This window comes from Nanorana parkeri, unplaced genomic scaffold (assembly GCF_000935625.1).
Source record: "Nanorana parkeri isolate BGI_ZX_2015 unplaced genomic scaffold, ASM93562v1 scaffold1726, whole genome shotgun sequence".
Taxonomy (NCBI): Eukaryota; Metazoa; Chordata; class Amphibia; order Anura; family Dicroglossidae; genus Nanorana; species Nanorana parkeri.
The window spans coordinates 206,039-214,330 of record NW_017307994.1 but is presented as its reverse complement, the minus strand read 5'-3'; the positions used below and the strand labels follow the sequence as shown (position 1 = coordinate 214,330).

At 43.8% G+C, this 8,292-nt stretch overlaps 1 protein-coding gene across 2 annotated transcripts in view; it reads right to left on the bottom strand.

Annotated features, from left to right (window-relative positions):
- The window catches only part of MSRB3 (methionine sulfoxide reductase B3), an 82,291-nt gene extending 74,342 nt beyond the window's left edge, over window positions 1–7,949 (bottom strand). For both annotated transcript variants that reach the window (XM_018571286.1, XM_018571287.1), the window contains exon 1: window positions 7,909–7,949. The gene's annotated coding sequence lies outside the window, so the exon portion shown is untranslated. The remainder of the gene's footprint in view (window positions 1–7,908) is intronic.
- Window positions 7,950–8,292: the final 343 nt, after the last annotated feature.

Genomic DNA, 8,292 nt, shown 5'->3' with positions numbered 1-8,292 from the left:
GAGGGGGGCGGAAAAAAAAATTCTGCCCCGGGCACCCAGAACTCTGGTTACGCCACTGCCAACCAGACAGGAGATCTTACTTAAACACTCCAAAAAATAGGATTTTTGCTGCTGCTTGCGCTTCTGTTGGTAGGATTGTCTATCTCTCCCTGTCCCAATGATAAAAAGGGACAGAAAGTGAGGGAAGATTTCCCCAATGATGACATAGACAGTGTAAAACTCCCACAGATGTTCTAAATGCTCCAACCTTTCCTCACCTCTTTTTACTGAGAAGAGGGAAGGATGGGCCATGTCACACAAAGTAAGAAAATATAAAAACAAAATGTTTTGCAACAGGCAGAAGTACCTGTTCTTCCCCCTTAGCATAGCCCTAAAGGGCCAGATGCTTATCAAGGAGTTGTATAAGCCGTTGTGTTGGTGACCTCACAACTTTCTTGAGTTTGGTAGGAAGCACACATGTATGCATGAGTAAAAATGTATAAGTAGGTTAGTCATTGAATTGTAAAGGTTTGTTGTTGTTACTTAACAAAATGTCTACATCTATGAAATCTTTAACTACTGTTTACTGTACTAATATTGGGCCAGATAAACTAAGAATAGCAATTGTTAAGGAAAGCAAATTGTCTCATGTGACATCTTATTTTGGTGCATTGCATGTCAAATAAATTAAAAATAAATGTTGCGGCCAAATATTTTATTTGGCAAATAGTAAAATGTAGGGCTGCAACCAACTAATCGATTAACCAATAATAAATCGATAATGAGAATAGTTGTCAACTATTCTCATTAGAGCTGCAGCTAACGATTATTTTCAAAATCGATTAGTTATCCGATTATTAATCCCCGCGTCCCTGTGCCGATCGTGAATGTGGGCGGTGAGTGTGAGGCGGGGAGGAGGTGCGGCGTGTAGAGCGTGGATGCGTGCGTGCGGGCGGGCCTGGCAGCGGTGAGTATGAGGGGAGGAGGTGCGACGTGCAGCATGTGGGAAGCCGTGAACAGGGCCAACTGATCTGAAGCCGATTAATCGATTATTTAAAAAGTTGGCAACTTTTTCAATAATCGATTATAATCGATTATGTCGATTAGTTGTTGCAGCCCTAATTCTCATTATTGATTAGTTGCTTGGATCCCCTAGCTCTCTCCTTCACGCTGGAAGGAGGGCATAGCAAGCAGCGGGCGGGTGCAATAGCCAGCCTGCTATTGCAATTTGAAATGGCCAATAACAGGCTGGCTTTTGCACCAGCCCACTACCTGCTGTATTTACATTCAGTTGCTGTCTGCGGAATCTTCCCTGGCTGAAGCTATTCAAGCACCATGTGCTTACAATAAAATTACATAATAACCTAATTACAATAACTCTAAAAAAAAATGTAAAAAAAATCCTTTTCAGTTTCAGCCTGACAAATTCTGCTGCGAGAGTGCATTGCACTCCCATTCATTTCAATGGCACCCCAAACGCACCTCCCACCCACAGTGTGTTCGCCTGCACTGGAACACATGGTACCACAATGCCATGTGTTCCAGTGCAGTATGATTGCAAAAAATTGTGCATGCAGTTTTATTCTGAGGTAAACTTTATGTTTGTAACACTCCATTTGTGTATTTTATTTTAAATTAGGGATAGTATTTGTTACATTTTTTTATCGGATTAGTCGAAAAAATTATTGGCCAACTAATCGATTATGAAAATAATCATTAGTTGCAGCCCTAGTAAAATGTGTAACTGTCTTCCTTTATCATCCTCTTGCCATACTACTGCACACCTCTATTGCACAAACTTAATTCCTAAGCCATTATTTATTTGGGGCAGATTGTGAGACTTTTTGTGCGAAAAGTCACGCTTGAGACTTTTTTTTTTTTTTTTTACAATTTTTTACAATTGGTGCACTAGTCACATCTTTTTTTTATCTGACCCATTGTATTTACTATTTTTAGAATATCTACATTAATCCAGCAGGAATAACCTAGCCTGATAGCAATTATGCTTTTATTTAGGCCTCATTCACACAAGAATCAGCCGGAACGTACAGCTCTGTGCAGTCTGCACGGCCGTATCGGGCAGCTGTCGGGAAGGACAGGTGCTGCGTGTGATTAGTACGCAGCCCGTCCTTCTCTATGGGAGTACGCGACCATATGCCGCCCTACACGTCCGTGTCGGTGCGGGTGTCCATACTCGTACGCTGACAGGATGGATCTTGTCTGTTTCCAAGTCGGGACACCCGCACCTGTACGGACCTGCACTTGAGGTGAGCGTAGGGGGGCGTATGGCTGCGTACTCCCATAGAGAAGGACAGGGACTGTGTACTAATCACACGCAGCACCTGTCCTTCCAGGGAGCTGCCCGATACGGCCGTGCACGCCGCACGGAGCTGTACGTGTTGGCCTTTTCTCATGTGAATGAGGCCTTAATGTCCAGTGGTTGTTTTTTGTCCAGGGGCTGGGCATTTACTTACCTGAACCCAGAGGTCGGAGCTTTCCTCTTCTCCCCTTCTGCTCCAGCTGGGGAAATGTCCCTCAGCGTCCTCAGGTCTAGGGAACCTCCATTACGTGATGATGTCAGCAGTCCTTAGACCGCAAGAGTAAAGGGGAGAAGAGGTTGTGGGGACCGGTCTAGCAGCCCTGAGGGAGCTTGGATTAGGTAAGTAAAAGTTATTTTCTCCATCCCCTATACAAAAACAAGCACTTAACCCTTGCAGTGTGGGGGTATCCCCACTGCAAGAGTAATTTCATTTTTACTAAATTACCTCATGGCACAAGGGGTGTCATCATTCAGTTGTTGTGCCCAGGGCAGCATGATGTCTAAATATGGCCCTACACACAAATCTTCTCTCTCTCTCTCTCTATCTATCTCTTTCTCTCTCTCTCTCTCTCTCTAAATAGAAACATAGAAAATGATTTTCCAATCTTCAGATATCATAGAAGCATTTACAAATGTAAATACGGACAAGTGTAGTTTCATGTCATACTAATAGGTTATATACGCCCATGCAATTCTGAGTTTTTTTGGAAAGGAAAAAATACAAAAATCGGCATAAGCTACTCAGTGTACTTCACCACAATAGATCTGTATTCATTACTGAAGCTGGCACTGTGCCCACATCTATTATAGATGATGCCTTGACAAGTAACATGCACTTGGCCTTTTAATCATGTCATTGCTCTCTACAATGACACTCCATATTTAGAATACAAAGATAACGTTAATCAGACACTCTAACATAAAACGTAAAAACAACAGTGCTGTTGAAACAAATCTGTCACACATGTTGAATTAACTGTAGCAACCTAAACATACTTTTATCATTCATTTTGCCACTGCCAAGTAAACAGCATTGGGAAAACAGAGGTTTGACAGGGGTGGGACTGGATTCCCCCTCCCCGCTCCGATCCTACAGCGCTGACTGGCGGAACGGACGGGGGAGGGGGCGGGTACAGCTGGCTCTGCCTCTAGATAGGAGCCAGCTGTCACTCACGCAGCTGGGCGGATCCAGACATAATTGTCGGGATCCGCTCCAGGTGCGGCATCTCAGTATACCGTGAGCTGCAGCTCACTGTATACTGAGCTTAGCGTGACGAGAAGATGCTAGTTTGTGTCTTCCCATTACCCTAAGGAGAACTATGGGGAAAAGTCCTAACCTCATAGTTCTCCTTTAAATTGGAAGCCACACAATGAATGTACTATTCTTCAACACAATCATGTCACTTTACATAATATAAATTGCAACATGCCCAAGTGGAATTTTTTTGGTTGGTGGCAGATCCACTTTAATTGTGAATATCTTTGTATGGCAGTGTAGATCTTTGTGTGCACTCACTCAATTGCTTCAGTAAGGCTTTACACTTAGTGATATTAAAGCCGAACTCTGGCCAAAAATGTTCTTAACCCTTGCAGTGGGGCTACCCCTACACTGCAAGGGTTACGTTCTTGTTTCTGTCTAGGTGCTAAAAAAAAAAAAAAAAGTTATACTCACCCAAACCTTGGAGCCAGTTGGCTGTTACTCTGGTCCCTGAAGCCTGTCTCCTCTTCCACTGGAATGTTCCTCAGCATCCTCACATCCTATACACTGTGTATAGAACATGATGACTCAAGAATCCTTAGTCCGCTACAAAGTGGGCGAGGGACTCAAGGAAAGTCTGCTTAGCCCCTAAAGGAATGATTGTTACAAGGCTGACAGTCTGTGAAAACAAATACCCTTATGGTGCCTCTTTTTATCAAACATGGAAGTTAACATACAGCAACAATCTGCACAGCTGCGTCAGTTGTCTCATTTTGTGTGGAGAGCTGGGTCGTTCCACGTTCTAATAAGTGAAAGAAATAAGTGTGTCGCTGATACAATCCATCAAATATTTTACCGCTATTCTAAAATCAGAAATTTCACTCAGTTTATCAACAATTACAACTTCCATGGCAGGTTTGACAGAAACTTCTTAGTACTGGTATGATTTTATATCAGTCTTTCTGTATGTGTGAGACGGCAAAAAGTAGGGATGCACCGATACTAGTATCGGTATCGGCGTAGATATCGAGTATTTGGGCAAGTACTCGCCCAAATGCTCTGATACTTACCTTACTCTCAATACAGAAACTTCTGTTCAGAGGGAGATTTCCTCTAACCACCAGTGCTGCGAGGGAACAAGAAGCCTGCTTCCTGGCCAATCAGGAAGCTGGGTGACGGGCAATGACTAATGCTGATTGGCTGGGAAGCCAGCTTTCTGGCCACTTCAACAAGGGACTTGCCTAGGGTATTGGAAGCAGACTTTATCTAGGCCCTGATTCAGTGCAGCAGCTTTTTTTTACATTTATTCTATTTAGATAGGCAGCAATAAAACATATTTTTTTAAGCTGAACCCCTTTATGACAGCGCAACATATATATGCAGCAGCATGGCAGTTGGACCTTATGGCCAGCTGGCACATATATGCATCATTGTGTTGTTTTGCGGTGCACTCAATGGGCACCCCAAAACTGTGACTGAGCTGTCACTGACAGCTCATGGTCAACCACTAACCATTGGGAACCAGTAGGATGGGCTATGATTATGTCATCATTGTGCAGCCAATCTCAGTAAAGAAATAAATAATAGTCCCTTCTACTGGCCTCTAGCATCACAGCCCACTTAGAGGTCCAACTCCCAATAACAGTAGGGGGTTAAAGCACCCTTCTTCTGGCCTCTAACATCACAGTCCACTTAGAGGTCCAACTCCCAATAACAGTAGGGGGTTAAAGCACCCTTCTTCTGGCCTCTAACATCACAGTCCACTTAGAGGTCCAACTCCCAATAACAGTAGGGGGTTAAAGCACCCTTCTTCTGGCCTCTAACATCACAGTCCACTTAGAGGTCCAACTCCCAATAACAGTAGGGGGTTAAAGCACCTGCTGCTTGTTTACATTAGAGGAGCTGTGATTTCAGTGTTTCTGTTCTGAACTTTAAAGATGAATTGCTCTGCAGTGCCTGCACCTAGAGAGATCAGTGATTACTTGTTTTAAGCTCTTTTATAGCATATTAAGAATATGCAAATACTTTAATGCACATGGTCTGGGAACAGGTGCACCTAAAACCAACTTTCAGAAAGGGGATTTACTGTATCTCCTGCTCCAAAAAGAAGTAATGTAAAACTATAATCTATATACTGTTACCCAAATTACCTGTAGACTGATTTATGGAGAACTAAATGGTTAAAGTGACTGGTTCTCTTATAGAAGCTTTCAGTATGTACCTGTTGGTATTATGCACTGGGAAGGGGGAAGTGACCTCCTCCCATGATACAGTGCTCATGTTCTGAGCTGTCAATCACCAGGCCCGAACACCATCAACTGATGAGGAAGCTCTAAACCTTGTGTAAGCTCTACAACAATTCAACATGAAACATATGCAGGGTTAGGGCTCCTGGCTCTGACAGAGGAACAGCTCAGCGAAGAAGTGGACTATTAGTGGCTCTGGAACTTATGGCCAAAATCTCTTTAAAATGTCACATTTTGCCTTTAGTATGGTCTAGAAAACATGTGGTTTAAGAGCAGAAACCGTGGTAGTGAAAGCACTTGCATTTCCAAAGAAGTTTTTGTAAACTAGGCTTTTATCCATATTATGTGTTATGAGGGCTGTTTTACGAAGGGGACTAAGGGTTAGGACTGCAAGATAGGAGGGGTCATGACAGCTTATAACAGAAAGTTGACATTATAGTGGAAGTAGCATGTCATCTATCTGCATTCACTGGTCCTCCTAAGTGTGATGCGAGCTCAGGTGAATGCCTGGACAACGGGATCTAAATGATTCATGTAGTCTGCAGACTAGTGGAATCCCACTGCTGACACAAACAATAGCACATAGTAAGTGACTGAATACAGCTACTCTGTGCATGGGATGACCTGGAGGAAGAACCTGACAGCATGCCGATGAGGCTGGGTGAGTTATTGGTCTTCTGCTTGTAAAAATAGAGTATCAGAAAGACTATACACTGAAAGCCTACCTCCACTCGTCAGAGTTCCTCTCTAAACTAATACAAGTTCCATATAGAATGATGTTTATGTCAGAGTAGTGTTATATAGCACTTTGTAACATTAATTACACTGTGTTACTATTCAATTAACTGCAGTACTGGCTGTGACTCCATCTATTTAATTTGGATATTTGACTTTTATGACTACTCAATAATAATACTTTTACAAACCTATATGCTGACAAATAAGCTGTGTTCAAGCATTCATAAACCACCTTCAATGGCCGAAAATTCTGCCCCCCTAGCTCACAAAACACCTGAACAATGGCTGCATCCAATCAGAGAGTTCGGGTATTTTGAGAGCCAGCGGGGCCAACTAGCAAGATACTGAAGCTTGGCCCAGTGGGAGATTCCTCCATCCACACAGTGTAACGTAGATGGAGGAATCTCTTGCACTTTTTCCATCTGACCATAGAAAATCTGCAGATAATATATAGGTATATGGCCATCTTAATACCCGAACCTCCGGGCCAGCCGGTGCTTAGGTCCCTGGAGCGTCTCTTGCCTTTTTTTTTTAGGCAAAAATGAGCAGTTAACCCTTGCAGTGCGGCAGTAGACTCACTGCAAGGGTTAAAAAAAATTCTGCCAGGACTGGCTGCAGATACAAGCCCATCATGCCATGGGATAATCTGTGCAAATTAAAAATATATGCATATAGTTGACAGTTTGCTCTAAACACCTCATTTTGTATCACAAAATCCCAGGCCGGGGGTTTTAACCCTTCCTCAGGCTAGCTAAAGTTAAAAAAGTTTTTGCTCCAGATACATGCTCATCATACCTTGGGATGATCTGTGCAGTTTAAAAATGCATGTATACAGTTGACAGTTTGCGCTAAACACCTCATTTGTATCATGCACCAAATCAAACTACTGCAGATGCTCTATCTATAGCCTTGTAATGTGTCTCTATTTCATGAGCTCACAAAAATGGCAATGAGAGGGGAGTGAGTGCTTTGAAATGACATAGAATGGTCTGTGTGATCACTACAGCACAGGATGACCACATAAACTCCAGAAGATGCTTTGTAGATGACCTATCAGCTGACTGTCCCATATAGATATGACGTTGTAGCAATTGCTGCTGACTAATGCACTCACTGCCAAAGCTTCCACATGTTTCTATATACACGATTGCATGTTATGACAAAGCATCTACGAACACAACGATTTGAAGCTAGAAAAAAAGCAGTAACAACTAGCAGGCTGGTGCCAACGTTTAGCGATCGCTGTATACACGTCATTGTGATCAATAGGTCGGAGTATATATGATCAGGAGCCGGAGGGCCATGTGATACCTCCTGACATGACAGTGTCTGCACCGCCTACGAAGGCTCCAGTCTGGGATGCTGCATCGGAGGAGGTGCACTCCTCTGCAGGACGGATGTAATCATAGAACGAGCCGTGTCCTTACCTGCAGTGTGGAGGGCTAGCAGAATGTACAGGACAAGGGGGCTCATAGGTGTCGGCTCTCCGATGAACTTGGCCGGGGGATGTGTGTGTGTCTTCTGCCCCCTTTACTCCGCCGCGGCATCTCTCCTCCCCTTTCAGTGTCTGTAATGTCAGTCCAGGGTGACAGACATGCGTGAGGGGGATGTCGGGAAATTCCTGTGCACCCAGCACCAAATATGAGCATGGAATGATCTTTGGAAGCTGCAACACCGGCGGCCCTTTTCTTTTTTGGCCCAGCACCCGCCTCCTTCTAGGCTGCACGATCCTTATCCAGAGGGCGATGCTGCGAGCTTAGCTATGTACACACCATGGGGAGAAAGGGATAGAGGGGTCTGTACGGACCTAG